Source organism: Oratosquilla oratoria, chromosome 10 (genome assembly GCF_046742065.1).
Source record: "Oratosquilla oratoria isolate Oo_2021 chromosome 10, ASM4674206v1, whole genome shotgun sequence".
In the NCBI taxonomy this organism is placed as follows: Eukaryota; Metazoa; Arthropoda; class Malacostraca; order Stomatopoda; family Squillidae; genus Oratosquilla; species Oratosquilla oratoria.
In genome coordinates, this window is record NC_134786.1 from 37,685,019 (window position 1) to 37,709,018 (window position 24,000).

The window sequence follows — 24,000 nt, forward strand, 5'->3', positions numbered from 1 at the left end:
GGAATTGGGGGTGTGAGTGCGTGTAAGATCACAGTATTACCCATAGATCTGCCATACGAGCTTTGAGCTCTCATCTGGGAGGTTAATAACTGTCGATCACAAGTCCGACACGTGATCCAAGACCATGGTGAACCTTGGTGACTCACATATGTACACACACACACACACACACACACACACACACACACACACACACACACACACACACACACACACACACACACACACACACACACACACACACACACACACACACACACTCATGGCGCAGTATCGCTGCGCTGCGGGTTGTTACTCCAACTCTCGTGGGCGGGGAGTTGGGGGTGTGAGTGCGTGTAAGATCACAGTATTACCCATAGATCTGCCATACGAGCTTTGAGCTCTCATCCGGGAGGTTAATAACTGTCGATCACAAGTCCGACACGTGATCCAAGACCATGATGAACCTTGGTGAATCACACACACACACACACACACACACACACACACACACACACACACACACACACACACACACACACACACACACACACACACACACACACACACACACACACACAACCACATGGCGCAGTATCGCTGCGCTGCGGGTTGTTACTCCAACTCTCATGGGCGGGGAGTTGGGGGTGTGAGTGCGTGTAAGATCACAGTATTACCCATAGATCTGCCATACGAGCTTTGAGCTCTCATCCGGGAGGTTAATAACTGTCGATCACAAGTCCGACACGTGATCCAAGACCATGCTGAACCTTGGTGAATCACATATGTACACACACACACACACACACACACACACACACACACACACACACACACACACACACACACACACACACACACACACACACACACACACACACACACACGGTGGCGGATTGGTAAGGCACTGGCCTCACAAGCCGGAGAACCGGGGTTCGATTCCCCGGCCGGGCGGAGACAAGTTGGGTTTGTCTCCTTTCACGTGTAGCCCCTGTTCACCTAGCAGCGAGTAGGTACGGGACGTTAGTCAAGGAGTTGTGACCTTGCATTCCCGGTGTGTGGAGTGTGAGTGGTCTCAAGTCCGACACGTGATCCAAGACCATGGTGAACCTTGGTGACTCACATATGTACACACACACACACACACACACACACACACACACACACACACACACACACACACACACACACACACACACACACACACACACACACACACACACACACACACACACACACACACACACACACACACACACACACACACACACATATATATGCACATACACAATTGCAGCTGGTCACACGTGGGTCTGCGACCACTTAGTCCTCGAGGAGAATTGCGCTCTTAGCGGGAGACTAAGTCTGTTGACCTCACCCCACTGGACTTAAGGAACCTAATGTTATTAAAGTGATATAATGTGCAGCCCTCCATTGCACCGACCCATTGATACAAAGTGAAACGAACATCCGGTTGCTCACCAATCTAATCAAGCATCACCTTGATGGAAGTGACTTAATGTTCACCACAGACCAACTCGTATCCCACACAGTCTAAATCCAATTTTGAGAGAAAAACTTTTTCAACTTTCAATCAGTCAAACATTTTGTGCATAATAACCTAGTAAGGTTACCCTACCAAGAAAATTTAGTTAATGTCCCTTATTTACCCAAGCATTTTAATACCAACGTGGCCTTCAGTAACAATAACACTATTAAACAATACCTTATCAATAATTCTAAATTTTGCCAAAAAGGATATGGATATAGAATTCCTTGTAGAATGTGGAATGAGTTCTACATTGGTCAAATGGAAAAAATATACTTTATAATTAAACAACATAAAAACTGTGTAAAAGATGGGATTGTTCCAAAAGTTATTTTTTAAACATCTCCGCATTTTCAATCACCCTATTGATTGGGATAAAGTGTGATTACTTTCAACAATAACATTGTCGAAAGAGTCATCATCAAAATTTATTTAATCGAATCCATAAATCATACTAATTTCAATTTTAAATTAGTATTGTATAAAAGAGATAATTATATTTCTAAAGAAATAGTAAATATCTTCCTGAGCAAAATGCTTTAATGACTCATTTATTTGATATTATTTGTTTTTATAGTTTGTCTGTTTATCATTTCCTTGAATTTCATTTATTATTATTTATCTGTCGATTCATTATTATTTACTATTTACTTGTTTGTTTATTAATGAACTGTACCTATGCACTTATTTATTTTATTTATTATTATCTATATTACTATATATTTTTTATCATTATTATATTTTTTTCGCATCCAACCTAGTTATGGACCAAAAGGTCTCCTGTCGGCATGCTCCGCCTTTGTAATCCTTTTTGATATTTTGTATAGAAATGATTAGACATCTGATCCTCACCTTGTACCCCTGGAGGGTTTCTCACATTCCTATAATATTTTGTCACTATGATATTTAGTCAATACCTTCTTCTCCCACCGTTGACAACATGGATCCCTTGTGTCCACGTCCGCTTTTCCCTACTGTATATTGTGTTTATTTGTACTCTCTATGTATTTCTACACTGATGATGTAATACACGAAAGCGCTCTGCTCCGGTCATTTCTTGTCATAGTGGTTACCTTTCATCTGTAGAATACACCACTCCAGCTCTCTCAACAAGCGCCCAGCAATCTTCGCCGGCCGGTGGCGGCGAGGAGACTTTTCTCCTTTGCTGCTTCCGGTCTGGCACAAGGCTGACCTCTTCGTTGACGTCGGCAGGCAGGTTTACACCAAAGACAAATACACACATTCCCCAAGTCACGTAATTCTCTGATTTCAGAATTGTGCTTGGAAGAAAAGCGATACACGCACACTTGCTCGCTGGCTTAGCAGAGGCCCTTAGTCCAACTCTGATTCAGAGCCCTTAACTCTTCGCCGGCTGGTCATGGGAGAGGAATTTCGGAGCCTCTCTAGTTGACCGGCCCGCACCCACGTCTGGCCTCTTCTTTGACGCTGGCGAGCGGATTTACACTTCTGACATTTACACACAATTCCCAAGTGAGGTAATTATCTGCCTTCAGAGTTGTGCTTGGAAGGAGAGAGATAAAACAACTCTCGCCAGTTCTACTCTATCTTTCACTCCCTCCCACTCCTCTCTTAGCTTCTTCTTATACTTCTTCTCCTTTCCTTTCTCATTTAAGCAGTTCACTCTAAATACCTCCCTACCTTCTGCCCTTTTCCTCTTTCTCCATTTTTTCTCCACTCTCAATTTACCTTCCACCAGAAAATTATCTGATATTCCCCCATTCTCTCCCCTTAGAACATATACATCCTTAACTCTTCCTACCATACTCCTGGTCACCAATATATAGTCCATTAACGCTCAATCTGCCACCCTTTCATTCACCACCCTCTCCCATGTGTACTTGTCCTTGACTTTCTTCCTGGACACTGTATTTGCTATCATTAACTCTCTTTTTAGACACATCTCCACCATCAATTCTCCACTACGATTTTTACCTAGAACTCCATACTTCCCAATCAATCCGTCTATTGATTCATTTCCTACCCTAGCATTAAGGTCTCCCAATACAACTACATTGACATTTCTCCCTAATCCTTCTATGCACTTATTTAAATCTACCCAAAAAGCCTCCCTTTCCTGTACGCTCTTCTCACTACCAGGCCCATACTCACTTATAAAAACCCACATCTCCCTTCCCAGCTTCACCTTCATCCACATCAACCTTGAAGAAACCTCCTTCCACTATACTACAAGCTTACCTGTCTCTTCACTTAATAATATAACCACTCCTTCTCTCATTCGTCCCCTCTTCACTCCTGAGAACCTCCCAGCTACACTCCCAGACACGCACTCGCCCCTCCCTTTCAATTTAGTTTCATTCAATGCCAGCACATCCATCTTTCTTCTCACAAACATACTGCCCATCTCTTCCATTTTACTCTCATCTCTACCACATCCACGCACATTAAGAGACCCAAACCTAAGGGTACTAGTTTGAAAACTCCTAGACCCTTTTATGCCTTTACTTTTTTTAGGAATGTCCCCTTTGAGGCTGCAGGTAGTAGGACTCCTAATCCTATCCCCCGTCCCGTTTTTTTTTTTTCGCCTCCTACTACTCAAGTGAAAAGACTTGGTGGTAGCATTCTTTTCCCCCACCACAGGGTCGGCGAAAAGAAAACGAATATTCAGAGAAAAGGTACAGGACAGTAACAAGGGGTTGGGGGACAGCATAACGGAGGGACAGACGTAGTCTAGTAAAAATGTCATCATTTCTCCATGAACAGAGTCATCCTCTATCACAGACAAAATGATGTGTGGCTCTGGTCAGTAGGGGCACCCCATACCCCATATAGACCCTAAAGTATAAACTGCATGCTACTTTGCCACAATAACATAGCCATTACCCCAGACGGATATATATATATATATATATATATTATATATATATATATATATATATATATATATATACATATATATATATATATATATATATATATATACGGGGGTGTGGGTGTATGTATGTATGAATGTATGTATACATGTATATATCAACATCTTCTCTTGACACGTTTATGGTTCCCAATCCTTGTTCTTCTTCTATCGCTTTTCCCAGACCTGTCACCTCCGATAGCCTTTCGTGTGTAAACACAAAGTGGAACTTGTCATTTACAATAGAATATTCTTTTTCTCTTTCATATTTCTTTTTCTAAGTTGAGCCGATGTATTTTCTCGTTTATTTTTTATCCTTTGTTGATGTGTCCGCATGTATTGGAATCATTTCCTTGTCGTTCATTTGTTTCTTCAGATTGTTTAAGTCCTCTATATTTCCTTCAACTGTCTTTTGCACGTGCAAGCAATTTTTATCCTTTTTTCCCAACTATGTCATGAATTATCACCAATCATCACTGAATGACTAGATACAGGGGAACAGTATTAATATATATGTGTATATATATATATATATATATATATATATGTATATACTGTATATACATACATTATATATATATATATATATATATATATACATATATATAAATATATATATATATATATATAGCCTATATATGTATAAATATATATATATGTATATATATATATATATATATATATATATATATATACATATACATATATTTGTGTATTTTGCGAGCAGGTTCTCCTTTAAACATGTTTGATTGAATACGACAGCATTCTGGAAGTTGTTGATTTTCTTTCTTGTGTTTTCTATTTTTCTAATTATATTCTTCCCTTGGATAGGGTGGGCATACACCAATTCCTTATAATTCTCCATTTAATTACACGACGTTTCGTCTCTAATAAGACATCTTCTGGTATTTCTGTTTTAAAGATACAGTAAATATTTGTGATACTACAAGTTTGAATTACATTGATTGTTGGACATATACAATTTATATCAAATCTTAGAATTACATTTAAGTTTTACATTTAAATTTGAAATAAGTGTTATTATTATTATTTCAAATTTAAATGTAAAACTTAAATGTAATTCTAAGATTTGATATAAATTGTATATGTCCAACAATCAATGATTTTTCTAATTATATTCTTCCCTTGGATAGGTTGGGCATACACCAATTCCTTATAATTCTCCATTTTATGACACAACGTTTCGTCTCTAATAAGACATCTTCTGGTATTTCTGTTTTAAAGATACAATAAATATTTGTGATACTACAAGTTTGAATTACATTGATTGTTGGACATATACAATTTATATCAAATCTTAGAATTACATTTAAGTTTTACATTTAAATTTGAAATTAGTGTTATTATTATTATTTAAAATTTAAATGTAAAACTTAAATGTAATTCTAAGATTTGATATAAATTGTATAAGTCCAACAATCAATGTAATTCAAACTTGTAGTATCACAAATATTTATTGTATCTTTAAAACAGAAATACCAGAAGATGTCTTATTAGAGACGAAACGTCGTGTAATAAAATGGAGAATTATAAGGAATTGGTGTATGCCCACCCTATCCAAGGGAAGAATATAATTAGAAAAATAGAAAACACAAGAAAGAAAATCAACAACTTCCAGAATGCTGTCGTATTCAATCAAACATATACATATATATATATGTATGTATATATGTATATATATATATATATATATATATGTATATATGTATATGTATATGTATATATATACATATATACAGTATATACATTTATATATACATATATATATGTGTATATATATATATATATATATAACATATATACAGTATATACATTTATATATACATATATATATATGTATATATATATATATATATATATATATATATATATATATATATATATGGAGTAGGAAACACAGGAGTCTTAGTCTTGAGTTTATATATACATATACATATATATATATATATATATATATATATATATATAGATAGATAGATAGATAGATAGATAGATAGATAGATAGATAGATAGATAGATAGATAGATAGATAGATAGATAGATAGATAGATAGATAGATATAGATATAGATATTAGGGATATGACTTTTTTTTTTTTTTCCTGGTGTTGCATTTGATGAATCTTTGACTCCATGTTAGTTTTTTTATGTTATTTTATTTTGGTTATGTAAAAACCTCCCGCACCCAATTTAATTTTTGCTGTACACAGGAGGTGAGGCCTAAGGGGGTGTCAGCATGAATATCGGTAGCAGCTGTCTGAAGTCAATTTTGCTGGCTGTAGATTTGAGTATGTTATGTAGACAAAGAAAGAGTGACTTTACAAATTTACAGTTCTCTAAGTATTATGGAATAAGTTTTCTTACCATGTAGCATTTTCAAATACATGTGTAAAATAGGTGGATAATGGATACTTACATATAACTGGATAGTAGATACATTTCGTGCATTATAGTAAAAAATAAAAATTTATGTACATACTTTTTGCAGCTACTGGTGTATGCTACATTCCCATTTTACATTGCATGCATTCTGCTTTCAGATTCAAACATGTCTTTTAAAAGTAAACGATCCAAATCAGCGGTGGAATCAAATGGAAAGAAATGGACACGGAATTTGACAACAACTACAAAACGCCGTCCAAGCATACCAGAAATGAAAGAGGACATAAATGAAATCATGTGTAAAATGCCTTTGAACAGGGACATTGTTGGTAGATTTTTGGGGTTGTACGATGAAATCAATGGACGAACAGACCGAATAAGGAAGCTATCTCAAGAATTGCTGAAGTTTTGATAGAAATTTAGCTTCCCTTTTCTTTCTAAGCAGCAAGTTTCAGCAAAGGTTGACATGATAGTGAAAGTGTTTAGAAATATAGAAAGTGGACAAATGAAGAATTTGAAAGAAATATCACATATCTTTTCGATATTACAAAACCGAGAGGAAACTGCCTTTGCAGTGAAGACAAAGGGCTTCACAGAAAACAAATAGAATTAAAAGGCCAAGTGGGATATACGACTGAAAAAGTGGTTCCTGTGTCAACGATCCAACCTTCGAAATAGCAAAGAAATTTATCAGAACGGTCGATAACTCAATTTTAAAACTTGAGTAGTAGGCCTAGTAGGGAAGAAGAAAATAACAGCACCGGTTTTTATGTTGCAGAAGAGTTTCCTCTCATGAAACGAAAGTATCACGCAACAAAATCTACTGCCAATCTAGTATTAAAAGTATCTTTGTCAACAAGGAAAGCACCAAGTGTTCTAAAACTTGGTTGAAGAAGGAATAGATGTCCCCACACCATCACAAATGGGAATTTGGCGTCGAGTGATCAGAGTCAAGAACCGGCTGAAAGAAATTATTGGTAAAGATACATTTTGCTTGCATTTTGATGGGAAGAGAATTGATAAGAGAGAATATCAAGTGGGGTGTGTAAAGAATTCTGCAAGAACTCTTCACCTCGGCATTTTGGCTTGTGAAAGCGGATCAACTGAGGACATCTTTATTCCACTGCAAGCCCTGGTAGATGAATACAGTGCATGTAGGATTGTCAAAATTATTATTTCCGACACCACAACAGTCAATATAGGCCACCAAAGTGGCGTTGTTGTTAGACCTCAGAGACAGTTCCGACAATATGGACTAGAAGAGCCTCAGTTTAATGGATGCCAACATCGTATTCTCGACTTGGTTCTACGGCACGTGATGGATTCCTTTTTCTCAACAAAGTTACGGTCACCCAGCATCAACTATTATTTCATTGATGATGATTTGGCAGGCCATGAGAACTTACAAATAACTATTCTGGTATAGAAATGATGCCAGCACGAGAAAACCCTGGATGGAGAAATTACTCCTGGTTTCTTTTTTAACCCTGTGAAGCATATATAGTAAGTACTACAACATGGAGGGAAAATAGCCTCATATGAAATGGCGGAAGCTGCTCTCCCTTCATAGTGCCAGGTGGAAATCATTTTTTTTTTCTCTCTCTTTCCGAAATAGAGAGATCAGCAGAATCCTACTTGTGACTTCATCGAAGCTACCTGGGCGATAGCATGGTTCTCAAATCAACACTATTTAAAAGACACAATGAGCTGCATGTTGCCATCTCTAAATTGAAGTGTCCTAAGGCTTTAAATGTTTTTCCACCCACTGGATAAAGGAACGATCCGTGCTTGATGTGCCTCGCTCAAATATAGTGGCCGAGCGAGCTGTGAAGTTCATAGAGCTTTACAGCACTTGCAATACTGACAAATATCTCAACAGCAAGTTCATAAACAGTAACTCACAAACTTAAAAGCATTTTTAAAGTTTACTGTCTGTTATATTCATTTGCAAATAAATGATTTTGTAAACGGTAGGACTTTCTTTTGATACTTCAGCCTTAGATGCGGGAATTTTTTTCACAGTTCGACAAAAAGAAAGGAGTTTTTGTGATTTTTAACCAAAAATACATCGTTTGTCACTACAGGCTTTTAAAACTGAAAAAGTCAAATCCCATATATATACTATATATACTGTATATATATATATATATATATATATATATATATATATATATATATATATATATATACATACACCAAAGGCTTTTTCCCCCTTACACGTGGGTTAGCCAAAAAGAAAAAGGCATAGAAACCACTCCCATTCATTCTATTCCCTACATATTCCAAACTCCTCCACCCTCCTCCCTCCCTCTTATCTTGGTACCTCCTGGATGACGGTTCATCCCTGCATCCTGTCCACTGCCCTAGGTCAGAAGCAGTATCGCAAGAGACAGTACATTCACAGCAAGGCCACTTCATAAATTCGGCGACCCCCCCCCCATCCACACCTCTTTTATTAATCTTTCTTCACTCATTCTTTCCATGTGTCCAGACCATCCTAATACTCTTTTATCAACCCTATCTCCCAGCTCCCTTTCTACTCCTGTTTTCCTCCTCACCCCCTCATTTCTCACTCTATCTAGCCTAGTAACCCCTATCATACTTCTCAGACATTTCATCTCAAACACATTCAAACTCCTTCTTTCTTCCTCTCTTATGTTCTATGTTTCAGCCCCGTACAGTGGTGTTGGCACAATCACTCCTTCATATAACCTCCTCTTAGCATCCATTCCCAGATGTCTATTTCTCATTATACTTTTTTTTATCCACCAAGGCATTTACTCGCTTCTCTAAATCTACATTCTACCTCCACCCCCACTACTCCCTTTCCTGCCACAGTCGCATTCAAATATCTAAAACTATCTACTTCCTCAATATATACATATACATATATATATATATATACATACATATATACACACACACATATATATATATATATATATATATAATGACGTAGATGTAGTAGCACATGAGTAAAATAAAACTTAGACCCACTCTTGGAGAAAGATAACCTGAAATATAGAGTAAACCGAATATTTCGACCACCGACTGTGATCCTCTTCAGCTGGTACATACGTAGAATAGGAAGACAAGGACATATAAACAGATGGAAATACTACAAAAGGGAACTAGGGAAGCCTCAAGTCACGTCTCCTTGATGGGGTCGGATCTTTTGTTCCTTGGAGATAAGTTTGGTTACTGCCAAGTTATTAATAGCATCTGGTGACCATTGACCTTTTGGTGTGTTGAAATTAGGAAAGTGTTTAATAAATAAAGATTGAACAGTTTTTCTTTTAAAACTATAATTTAAATGATATACTGTCGCTACATTCTTCCAATCTATTCGGTGATCTAAGAGATTCAAATTGAGGAATACAGCTGAGTTTTCTTGTCCGTATTTTACAAAATCTTTATGCTCCTTTATTCTTGTGGGTAGGTCACGTCCCGTTTGTCCCTAGTGCACTTCGTCACAATCAAGATATAGTAATTTATAAACTCTGGGGTTCTCATTCTTAGGAGTTCTGTGATGAACATCACTTTTTTTTTTAATTATATTTGGGCAACTGAATGTAATTTTAATTTGATTGCTGGGTGGATGGACGGAAACATTATATGAGAGCTTAATATTTGATTTATCCCAGACAAATTTTGTAGTAGAGTTTGATGTACTATAATAAATGGCTTTGGCTTTGCTGAGAAGTTTTGTCAAAAACCACTCCGGGTAACCTATTCTTAGTAATTGAGTGCGTACTAATTCAATTTCTGAGTTGAGAAATTCCGGGCCACAGATCCTGAGAGCTCTTAAATAAAGGCCCGAAGCTAAACTGTATTTCATATTGTCTGGATGATTACTAAAAAAGTGTAAATAACTGCCCGTATGGGTAGGTTTCCTATAAACCGAAAAGGACAAATGGTCTGGACACCTGATCACTAATATGTCTAGGAAGGGTATTTTTCCTTCAATTTCCCATTCTACTTTGAATTTGATGTTATGTACTATGTTATTAAGCTTATAAAGGAAAACATGTAAAGGGCCCCATTTGTCATCTCAGATAGTGAATACATCATCGGCATATCTGAACCAGAACATGTCGGCTGGCTTAATATAAGCTAACAGTACGCATTCAAAATACTCCATGTACAAATTCACCAACACGGGGGAAAGGTTAGAACCCATGCTGCATCCGTATCCTTGCCTGAAAAAATATTATTGAAGGAGAAAACATTGAAGGTAATACAAAGGTGTGTTAAAGGATTTTTTTTTTTTTTTTTTTATACTGAAAGGGGCAATTTATCTTGAAACGGTTGCAACTTGGTTTCCAAAACCACTAAGAACATTATCCACATTTATGTTAGTGAATGAAGAAACTATATTGAGACATAGTAACCTACTGTGCTCTGGGATTTTTTTTGTCTCTTAATTTTGTTTATGGAGTCTTCAAAATATTTAATGTGGGAATTGCAGAGACTCCCTACGAGCCATTTGGAGGTCTTATTAGTGCAAGAATTCCTGTTAGAGGTGATGGGTCTAAAGGGGATACTGTCTTTGTGTAGTTTAGGGAGACCATAGAAATTGGGTAGCCGAGGACTGAGGCCTTTTAACTTGCTGAGTAAATCGTCTCCTATGATTTTACGGGCTTGTTTATTAAATCCTGTTGCGGTGGATTTAAGGAAATTTTTGGAAAGTAATTCATAAGTATCCCTATCTGCTAACAATTTTAGGGCTTTCGTTTCATAATTACATTTATCGAGAAGTACTAATTCCCCCCTTTGTCTGCTCTAGTAATGGTAATGTTAGTGGGGTTACTTAAACTCTCCACTGCTTGTTTAAGTCGTTTTGGTAAACCACCGTTCTGTTTGATAAATCTTTATCATAGGCATTTGCTGCACTGAATTTGTCAAATCCAACCATTTAATCAAGAACATGGCTCTGGTTTCACTGCGAAGCCAGCACCAAGGCCTAACGCTTCTTGCTCATGTTTAGTGAGTGTGACACTTGATAAATTAGTGATATATTCTGTAAGAGAAAACTTAGTCCACACACTTTTATTACACAATCTTGTTAGTTTCTTGTTGAGGTTCTCTTTATGTTTGACACTGATGAAAAAGGCTTTCCCAAGAGCTATCCTTGAGAGATTTTTGTAAATGTGATCGTTTGGACAAAGGAACTTAAGATTCCTGGTTGATAATTTAACACGGTGAAAAGCGGAGTCACATTCCAAAGCAATTTTTTATGTTGTTTCATCAAAGCAATAACATATGACGGGTAACTATATCCTAGTTGGCTGTGTCTGTGGAAGCCAAATGATTTAGGACACACTTGTTCTTCCAGACGATTCACCAGAAACAAGTGTTGGTTCTGCTTCTTGCTGATGGTGAGAGAAGTTTTGAACTGTTCAAAGGCTTGCTTAAGTCCCTGGTGTTGGGGAAGAATATGCAAAGGTGAAAAAAGTTCCATCGTGGGCGTGAAATTAAATGACATAGATGTAGTAGCACATGAGTAAAATAAAACTTAGACCCACTCTCGGAGAAAGATAACCTGAGAGACAGAGTAAACCGTATATTTCAACCACTGACTGATCCTCTTCAGCTGGTACATACATAGAATATGTTGTTGACGATTCGGTAGATAAGGTTTATCTACACACGGGCCTTACTCCATTCGGAAACCCGTACGTGTTGAGCTGCGCTGTGATAAGCTCCACCGGCATGTTATAGTTTTCTGGGCTGAGGGTATCTGACCAGAATATGGACGAGGCGTTCCATGTTTTCAATAATGTTGTGAACCATGTCCGCTCCGATCTTCCAGGCTTCGGGGGTCATGGAGTTGAAATGTCTGCCCCCTCCCAGGGCAATGGTGTGGGCACACTCTAGTAGATAGTAAAGAAGAGGCTCTGAGCTGGTCTTTTCGTAGTGATCGCATTCCCTGTCCTGTCGTTCGTCAATTTCCCAGCAGCACCTGTACCCCAACCTGAGCCTGAGGATGATCACGGCGAGTCGTCTGTCGGCAATCCTGGTGGCGGGGTGAGTGCACGGTTTGGTGGCCCTCTTGTACCACTATGCGTTCGCTGATTCTGAGCTTATCGATCTTCTGTGGTTGGTAACCTTTGCTCATTGGGGGTGGTCCCTGGCCCAGCTTTTGATTAAAGAGATTGATGGTTGGACTTTGATGTTTACGTGAGGATGGTAGCGTACTGTCTTGGCCAGCTCATCTGCTAGTTCGTTGCCGTGAACTCCTAATGTGGCTGGGTATCCAGACGGTGATGACTGAGCGATGTTGTCTGTTATGTTGCTGCAAGAAATAGAGTATTGTTGTGATGATGTTTACGTTGGTGTGTATGTCCTTCGTCTGGAGTGCTTGAGTCGCCGCAAGAGTCTGCGTGTATGATCACTGGTCCTTGTAGTTGGCTTGAATACTCCAGTGTTTTTGTATTGCCACTAGCTCAGTCTGTAGGGTCGAGCAGTGGTCTCATGTGCGCCAGGCGGAGTACACCCCTGCTCCTGTTATGCCGTTCTCTGGGTCCACTGAGCCGTTAGTGTAGCAGACAAATTCACCCTGGACCTCTGCTGCCTCGATCGCTGTCCGTGCGGCATCTCTTAGTTCCCCTGGTGAGCAGATGTTCTTTGCGTGTGGAAGTCGTGTGTGGTTGAAGGTGGTTGATGGGGATGTCCACGGGGCTGGAGGTCGGTAATTCAGGCATGCCCTATCCGGCTTCAGAACCCGTAGGTGCTCTTCCATGCCTGTCCCGCGGATTTGATCTTCCAGGTATCCAATGTACGTATTTGGCCGGGGTAGGTCCGTGTACGCATCAAGGTGAGCCTTGAGTTTGATCTTGAGATGGGAATCCCTGTCGCTCAGCAGGGCCTTGGCTACCGCGGTGCAGTTCTGGGTCTGAATCCTGGTCACCAGTGGTGGTATGCCTGATTCCATCTGCTGGTTGCTTCCTCTGATCCACATGGGAGCACCTAGGATGAGGCGAAGGGCGTTGTTCTGTGCTACTTCGAGTGATTCTTCTTGTGGTGCTGTTAGGTGTGAGAGGGCAAGTGCTCTGTATTCAATTATGGGTCGGATGCAATGCTTGTAGAAGTGTTTCAGTACCTGGCGGCTGGCACCCCCATCAAACGATTGCATGTATCTCATCGGGGCTGTCTTCATTTTTGTCCTTTCCCTCGGCTACTGGATTTGAAGAGAGGGTAACAAGGTTTTCTGGACAGTGACTCCAAAATAGGTGAAATCGTCCACCCACTCGAGATCTTGCTGGACTATGGAGACTGGTCTTGGGTTTGCCATTTTAATAACCATGGCTTTTGTATTCGTTATGTTTACCTTGAAGCCTAGGTGTGTACAGCTCTCTCGTATAGTGTTCAGAGTCTTTTGGGTATTGGTGTAGTAGTTGGGTTCCTTGCTAACGATGGCGATGTCGTCGGCGTATATGAAGATCTCAATGTTCCGTGGTCGTGTGAGGGAGGCTATGTTTTCCATGTGAACGTTGAACAAATAGGGGTTGAAAATGCCTCCTTGAGGAGTGCCGTATTCCAGGTCTTTATAGCTGGACACGGAGCCCTGGAATCGGACTCGAGTCTGTCTGTTTTGGCAGTATGCCTGCACCCATGCCAGAAGGTTGCCTGTGATTTCCTTCTCAACGAGAGAGGTCAGCATCGCTGAGAGGTTGATCAATTCGAAGGCTTTCTCTAAGTCCAGGAAGACGACGATTGCATTTTTCCATTGATGAAACTGATGAAGTCCATTATACATTCCGTGGTTCCCACCCTACCTCGATAGGTATACAACTGTGGGTGGAGTGGCCCTATCTTCCATTTCAGCCTGTTGAGCACCATTTTCTCAACTGTCTTCTCTATACAGCTAAACAGGAAAAATGGGTCTGTAGCTGTTGGGCTCCTTCGGCTTTGGGATTGGAATTATGTCTTGGGAGCTCCAGTTCCTGGGTCTGCCCCGGGCGAAGTGTCCTTTCCCCCATGTCTTGCCGCTCAGAGCTCTTTTGAGATGAAGGAGGCGTCCATATCCGCAGGTATGATTATTGCTGTAGAGAGTTGTTCTTGTCTATGTTGTTCTAGTTCTTCTTGCTTCATCCTGGTTGCGCACGGCGATCCGCTTCTTCTTCCGGATCCGGGTGAGTGATCTTACTAGTCCTGTTATTTTTTGAGACTCTGTGTAGCCATCTCCATAGATCCTTGGTGGTTGAGTGACTGTTGAGTTGGAAGCACCATTCTAGCCATTTTCTCTGTCTTACATCTGGTAATTCCTCGTTCTTGTGTCGTATAGCTTCTTGGAGTTGTCTTCTGTTGTCTGGGTTATGTTTCCTCTTATAAATTTTCCTGAGGCGGTTGACTCTGTGCTCTAGGGTCTTGATTCTGGGACAGTAGTACCAAGTATCTTTGCAGTCCCTGCTGGTCTTCTTCTTCCATGGCATTGCAACGCCCGCCGCGTCGTGAAAGGTAGTCACCAGGTCCTTTTCTTGGTCGTCGATGTCCATTAGTTTGCAAAATCAGAGTTCCAGCCCTCCGGTCGTCTAGGTAGCAGCTGAAGTCGGGGAACTTTGATCTTCGTTACTGTGGCGTAATGGTCACTGGCCAGGACTGGATGGACCATCCACTGTGCGAGACTTCGAAGTTTTGCAGGAAGAAGGGTGAGATCAAGTCCCCCCCCCCCCTATTTGGGTTGGTGTCACGCTGGTAAGGAGGCAGACGTCCTAAAATTCGCTGAGAAGGTGCGCGACGTGATGATCTTGAAGAAGAGGAGACTATGGGGTGGTGAGCGAGCGTTTTTATCTCCCCCAGTTACGATGTTACAGCAGTAGCAATTTCCTAACAGTTGCGAGAGATCAATGTTCTCGGTAGGCCGGGAGTACAGATTGTAACATTTGAGGGTGAGCCTGGCGAGTTGTAGTTTGACTGCAAGAACTTCTGTGGTCTCCCAACACTCCAGGCAGTCCCCGACCCGAACACTTGGAATTTCATTCCTCACCAGAGTGGCAAGTCCCCGTCCTGTGTTTCCGACATTTTTTCCTGTAGCATGTGTACCCTGGGACTCGGAAGGTGTGATGGTCTTGTAGTAGGTTTCCCTGCAGCAGGACTACGTCTATCTGAGCTTCTTGGATTGTGGCAAGAAGACTGCCATTTTCGGGGGGATGCCCCCTGCATTCCACTGAAGTGTGCTCAGCATACCATCAGTGGGTCTAGGAAGGTTGGTCTCAGGTCTCGATGACCTTTTTGAGGTGTCAGTTGGCTGTGTTGCTGCTGCGCCGTAAGTTCTGCCTGAGGTTCCCATGTCGCTGCTGGCTGCTAGTACAGAGGAGGAAATTCGTCCAAGTCCTGGTCTGCCTCCCTAGATTCCTCCATTGCTGCCCGGTGTGTGGTGTGGTCTCTGTCTGTCGCTGGGGAAGTGTTCTGTGGCGGCAGATTGCTCTTCATGACCTGAGTGACAATGGTTTCCGTCATCCGCTTGTCTAGGGGAGCATTTAATGCCACAGCTATTTGTGTTGCCAGGTCTTTCAGAAGATTCTTAAGAACTGCTACTTTCAGGGTGACTGTGTGTTTTTCTTGTGTCTGTGGGTGTTGCTTTTTCTGTGGTACGCCTTTCGGTTTTTTGTGTAAGTTGGACCGATTTAGGATCTGTCGCTGTCGTGTATCCTTCTTTGATGCTTTCGTGGGTGGTCGATGCTGTGGTTCTCTGATCTGCTGTGATGGAGGTTGTGGTTTCCTGATCTGCTGTGATGGAGGTTGTGGTTCCTTTGTCTGCTGTGATGGAGGTTGTGGTTCCTTGGTCTGCTGTGATGGAGGTTGTGGGTCCGGTCAGCTGCGATGGAGGATGTGAGACCCTGTTTGGAGTCAGTGTAGTCTGTGTCTGGAAGTTGGTTTGTTCTTCGTTGGTGGTTTCCCATCTTCTGTTTCTTCTTGAGGCTGGAGGTGGTGGGGGTAGTGTTTGCGTAGTTGGCGTCCTTTCTGGCTGCTTTGCGTGCGGCCGAGCATGTATGCTCTCTGGCCTTCCAGGGCATTTTGGGCTCCAGGCGTGGTGGGTTTGTTTGCAATTTGGGCAACAGGGTTTTACCGGCTGGTTTTGGTTCAGCTGGGAAATACATTGTTTCGTTCCGTGTTGTTTGCTGCAAACGGCGCAGGTCTCGTTTAAATGTGCAGCGTGCTTGATGATGACCAAACCTCTGACATACATAACAACGTAAAGGCTCTGGGTACCATGTCCTGACGGAGTAGGATCCCCATGTTCCCAGTGTCACTCTGTTCGGAAGGGTTCCTAGGAAGGTGATAAGTATGGAGGTGGTGACCTCTTCTGCCTCTCCATGTTCCTCTCTGCCGTCTTGACCTTTGGTAGTTCCATTACCGGTTCCAGGCAGAATTTGAAAGGATGTCCCATCATGATCCCCTTGATTGGTTTCTGGGTAGGGTCTAGCTCATGAAGGGCAAGAGACCGCCGAAGTGTGTTCAGCGCTACGTCGTCCAGAGGCATGATTGTCTATTGTCCTACCAAGTTTGGCCAGGCTTTCATGGCCAGGTTTGGGTGTCTCTTCTCCATTGCTCTGATTACTTGATACGGGATTTCCTCCTGTGGTATTATTTTGAATTTGGGCCTAAACTTGAGGGCTGTGTCTGTTCAGGGTCCACTTGTCACTAATGTCAAAGTTTCCATTACGTTGGTAGGCACCGCATTCGAGGGGGTCCTTACTCTAGATTTCTTCGCTTTGCCAACTCTTGTCCATCCTGAGTCGGCTGAAGGTGTTTCTGGGGAGGTTTATTGTTGTATAAGCTTTCCTTCTGGATTCATGCCCAGTGGCTCCTCCTAGTCTTTTTCATCAGTCGTCAAAGATGCTTCTCTTCTTAAGTGCGTCCGAAGCCATTGCCTTAAGTCGACGGAGACAAGAAAGAATGTGTGTGTACTCCCTCTTTCTCCCCGGCAATCTGTTCTCCATAGAATAGGAAGACAAGAACATATTACAAAGGATTACAAAGGCGGAGCATGCCGACAGAAGACCTTTTGGTCCATATCTAGGTCGGATGCGAAAAAAATAATAGTAATAAAATATTAAATAAAAAACTATATTAATGTAAATAACAAATAAAATACATAAATAAATGCATAAGTATAGTTAAATAATAAACAAACAGGTAAATAGTAAATAGTAATAAATTGACATATAACTAATAATAAATGAAAATCAGACAGACAAATGATAACAAATGAAAAACAAATAATATAAAATAAATCATAATCATTACAGCATCTTGCTTAGGTGTTTATCTAAATGATTCTTAAAGCTTCGAACTGAACTACATTGCACTACCTGTGCAAGAAGTTTATTCCATTCATTAACTACGCGGTTGGCAAAGTTGTTTCTACCTGCTTCCAAATTGAATCTATTTCCGGAGAGTTTGAGACCATTGTTTTTTGTCTGATTCTCATTCAATGAGAAAATTTTGTCACTTTTGATGTTGTCAATTCCCTTTAAAATCTTAAAGACCTGTATCAAGTCACCTCTGAGTCTACGCTTTTTTAGGGGAAACAGATTCATATGTTTTAGTCGATTTTCGTATGATTTATTTTTTATATTTGGAATAAGTTTTGTGGCTCGCCGTTGTATTTTTTCCAGTCTGTCAATGTCTTTAATGAGATTCGGTGACCATACGGAAACAGCATATTTCAAATGTGGACGAACTAACGATTTATATAGCTTGTTAATGAGTGATAGACTTTTTAAATCAAAAGATCGCACAATCAGTCCTAGAATCTTATTTGCTTTCTCAGAGGCTGAAATACACTGCCTGGATGATTTGAGGTCGTTACTGATAATTACGCCGAGATCTTTTCACTATCCACTTTTGTTAACGAATTTCCAAATAACTTGTAATCGTACTTACTGTTATTTTTACCTATGTGCATTACCTTGCATTTACTTGTGTTAAATTTCATTAGCCACTTTTCAGACCATTGCCGTAATTTATCTAAATCTTCTTGAATATCTAATTGGTTTGAGTGATCATTTGCCACTCCGCACAGTTTTGTATCATCAGCAAAATTGGAAACAGTAGATTTTAGTCCATGGTCTATATCATTTATACATATTATGAATAGAAGTGGCCCAAGAACATATATGCAGATGGAAATAATACAAAAGGAAACTAGGGAAGCCTCAGGTCACGTGTCTTTGATGGGGTCGGACCTTTTGTTCCCACATTAAGCATTCTAAAGATTTCATAAACAAAATTAAGAGAAAAAATCCCAGAACACTGTAGATTACTCAGTCTCGATATAGTTTCTTTATTCACTAACATAGATGTAAATAATGTTTTTTTTACCAAGTTGCAACCTTTTCAAGATGAAATTCCCCTTTAAGTTAAAAAGATAATTTAACACATCTTTGTATTACCTCCAATGTTTTTTCCTTCAATAATACTTTTTTTCAGGCAAAGATACGGATGCAGCATGGGTTTTAACCTTTCCCCGGTGTTTGTGAATTTGTACATGGAGTGCTGTGAGTGCATACTATTACCTGATAGTAAGCCAGCCGACATGTTCTGGTTCAGATATGCCGATGACTATTCACTATCTGAGATGACAAATGGGGCCCTTTCCATGTTTTTCTTTATGACCTTAATAACTTAACTCATAGCATTAAATTCAAATATTAGTGATCAGATGTCAAGACCATTTGTTCTTTTCGGATTACAGGAAGCCTACCCACACGGGCAGATATTTACATTTTTTTAGTAATCATCCAGATAAGATTAATTACAGTTTTGCTTCGGATCTTTATCTAAAAGCTCTCAGGATCTGTAGCCAGGAATTTCTCAATTCAGAAATTGAATTAGTACGAACTCAATTACTAAGAATAGGATACCCGGACTGGTTTTTGACAAAACTTCTTAGCAAAGCCAAAGACATTTATTATAGTACATCAAAGTTTAGTACTAAATTTGTCTGGAATAAATCAAATATTAAGCTCCCATATAATGATTCCACCCATTCAGTGTTGTACAAATACTTTCCTGCGCTCGTATACTTACCAATGTACTATCATAGTGGAGATGGGTTGAACGCAAACTTTCGTGTATGTGTATGTAACTCGAGCATACAAATAGATAAGAAAAGTTGCGCTCAAGTTATGTCTCTCTTGATGGTGTATTGGTCTAAATCACTACGGCACTGGTCACGTGCTTACCGCCGTTGGTTTGAGTCCTCGGGCGTACCACGTTTCAATTTCTGCATGTGCCTCCATGGTTCTTCCGATGTTGATGGCTTAGAATTAAAGTGCATTGTGGTTGATAAAAATGTATCTCTAGTCACTGGGACCCATTCAGTGTTGTACAAATACTTTCCTACGTTTGTATACTTACCAATGTACTATCATAGTGGAGATGGGTTGAACGCAAACTTTGGTGTATGTGTATGTAACTCGAGTATATAGATATATAAGAGAAGTTGCGCTCAACTTATAACTCTCTTGAGGTGTATCGGTCTAAGTCACTACGGCACTAGTCACGTGCTTACCGCCGTTGGTTTGAGTCCTCGGGCGTACTACGTTTCAATTTCTGCATGTGCCTCCATAGTTCTTCCGATGTTGATGGCTTAGAATCAAAGTGCTTTGTGGTTGATAAAAATGTGTCTCTAGTCACTGGGACCTATTCAGTGTTGTACACACACACACACACACACACACACACACACACACACACACACACACACACACACACACACACACACACACACACACACACACACACACACACACACACACACACACACACACACACACATATATATATATATATATATATATATATATATATATATATATATATATACATATATAATCACGATGAAGATTTCTTGGAATTTCAGCCTTTTTTTTTTTTTTTAAGTCCACGCTTGTGGAGCCTGCTTTTCTAATCCCTGCTCCTATCTCTATCCTACAAGTTCCAGCTGGCTAAGCAACGCTCCATTTTGTGACTCATAGGAAGGGAAGCCTGGACTTCCTCTCTCTCTTTTTCGCTCATGTCCTGACCTACGGGGTACATCCTCTTTCCCCCTCCTATCTCTACGACCCTATGCTGTCTCGTAGAATCCTTGCCTAAGTTCATTAGGTAGTAAGTAACTGATCAGCATTATTATCATTGTGGACCTTTCAAGTGTGATATCTATCATAGGATGTATTAGTTGGGGAAAGTGATATTCATCACAGGATGTGTATTAGTTAGGTGAAAGTGATATTCATCATAGGATGTATTAGTTAGGTAGAGTGATGTTTATCATAGGATATATTAGTTAGGGGAAGTGTTATTCAACATGCGATTAATGTTAGGCTTTTAGAAGTATGGTGTATATTTATGTTGATGGTTGTATTGGCCCAAAGGTATAAGAGATTGATTACACTGGTAAACACAATTTTTTAGCATGGGGTTTTCGTCCGAATTCTAGTCAATCTTGGTGTGCTGAATCCAAATATGCAATAATTGTTTGTCCATCGCATCAGGTTTTCAAGATATAAGATATTATATATTTGTGTGAATTGGCAATTTGGTAATTTTGTGCTTATAGTGAAAGAATTAGATGCAAAGATGTACAAAATATTTATTGTTTATGATTAAGTTACAGGTACATGAACCTCTTTTTTTCGACATTCTGTCGTGCCCAAAATCTGGAACATCCTTCTTCAAACTCCAACAGTAATCGTCCCATCTGCCTTGGTAGCGTCCTTTCATAATTTTAATGCCTTGATGAAAACGTTCTCTTTGTTCTTCACTGACATCACCCAGGTTCTCGGGAAAAAACTAAAATAACTGTGTAAGTAGTGCAACTTGATGCTCCTTTTACATCCAAGTAATTGAAAACTCAGAAGCAGTTCCTACACAATCTCTTTATAGTTATCAGATTTCCTGTTTCCAAGGAAATTCTTTATTACATCGGAGAAATCATTCCAACCTCTAGCCTCGACTTAATTTATTGTTGTGACAAAGGTGGCATCTCTGAGTAGTGTTCTTATCTGAGGTCCATCAAATACTCCTGCTTTTCTTCTCTTCACTTAGACTTGGAAAGGTTGAACGTATGTTGTAGAAGCATTCTCCATTGTGATCAAGGGCTTTCACAAATTGTTTCATCAAACCAAATTTTATGTGTAGTGGAGGAAAGACTATTTTGTCTCTCTGAACAAGAGGATTATTGATGATGTTCTTCTCACCAGTTGTCAAGCTCCTTCTTGGGGGCCATTCCTTATTCCCCATTCCCCAATAACACAAAAAACAGGGGTATTTTGTGTAACCTCCTTGCTGACCCAGCAAAAAGTTCACAATCTTCAAATCTACATATATTAACCATTCATGTACATGATATTGTAACCTCTCCAGGACAATCTTGATGCTGGCATCTTATTTTTTCATGATTACCGAGTGTCCTACTGGAATAGAACCAAACTTGTTTCCGATGTGAAGCAAAACACATTTCAAGCTCCTTTTGGAACTGTCAATAAAAAGTCTCCACTCGGATCATCATATGCAGGTAGCCCCATAGCAAGCAGAAGGCCTTCAACATCACTACAATACACAAGTTGAGCATCAGACTTAAAATACTTCCGCAGTTCTGCTTCTCTGTTACAATCAAAAGAAACACTAGTGTCAGGTTCTAGCATTCTTTTTTCTTTCAACCTAGAAGCTAACAATTCAGCAGACATCTTTGGCAAATACAAATGTCTTATCAGATAGTTTAATTCAGCCTGAGTGGACAGAGAAGGCGTTTCATAATTTTCAACAGATGGCAAAAAAACATCATCCGGTTCATCTTCATCCGTATTAGAAGTTGTTGGACTGATGACGTCGTCATCAGTCTCAGACAGTCCAGCAAATACTGGTACAGGTATTTCATCACAATGTGCAGCTGGTCGGATGGCAGAAGGATATCTGGATATTTCAAGAGATTTTTATGAAAGCAGCAGCTGCCGACAAGACTGACGAATTAAACACCATATGAGGACTGAGCCTTTATTTGTACGACGTTTCGCTTATTACAGCTTTTTCAAGCTGTAATAAGCTGTAATAAGCAAAACGTTGTACAAATAAAGGCTCCGTCCCCATATGGTGTTTAACTCGTCATTTCAAGAGATGCTTGATTTTATCAATGAAACCTTTCACATTGACAAAACAGAAGTAGCGGTTATCAAAATGGTTTGTTGGTTCCCTCCAAACCATAGGCACTCCAAACTTGAGCTTAGCATTCTTTCCTTGAGTCCATGATTGCAAGGTTTCAACACATGTTTTGCACACTATGTGAGGAGCCCAGCAAGGTACATTTTCTTGACAGAAGTAGTCATGTTGCGCCTTTGATCCTTTAAATAAAACAAAATACATTTGGGTCATTACAACATTTTCTTCTTTCCGATATTGTAGCCATAGCTACTTTCATTTTAACTGCTAAGTAATCACGATCTGCAAAGAAGAAACACAATTATGTAGATCATAACTATCAGGATGATTACTTTGGTCTACACATTTGTAGAAATTTTGTTGTCACGTAAATTAGTACAAAATATTGATGTAAAACTAGTTAACATGTATAACAAAATAAAAGCTATCTAAAAATAACAAACAAGATGCATATATAGGAAACACAAAAATTCGACGCAAAAGAATTACAACATTGAGCGATCCTAACCTTTCACACTGTAGCTCAAAATTCAACTGTCTCACATTTTCTTTGGCGAGGCAGAGAAAAAAAAAATATGCCAGATTTTGCCAGAAAAAAACCTCTGCATATCCCTAATGATAAGAAGTAAAAAATACATGTATGTAAGGACGCTTAAAAACATATTAAGCAGCTTGCAATAAATGAGGAAGAGTGAAAAGGTAATACTTGCAGAAAATTACAGGAAAATGGGGTATGGTGATAGCGTAAAAATGTGATGTGATAGAGCAATTCTGAGACCAGATTTGGATTAAGCACCCCAAAATTAGTCTAGAAAAGCTATAACTTTCCATGCCAGATTTTTTTTATTAGTTGGCCAGTGTTAATATTACCTTACGTCTAATAAATAAAAAATATTTTATTACTTTTGTTACCAGACTTTAACCAAACCCGTCACTTATATTGATATATTTCATTCATACTACAAGAACTCGCTAAAACTAGTAGAATATCCTTGCATTTTTTTTCACTTGGTG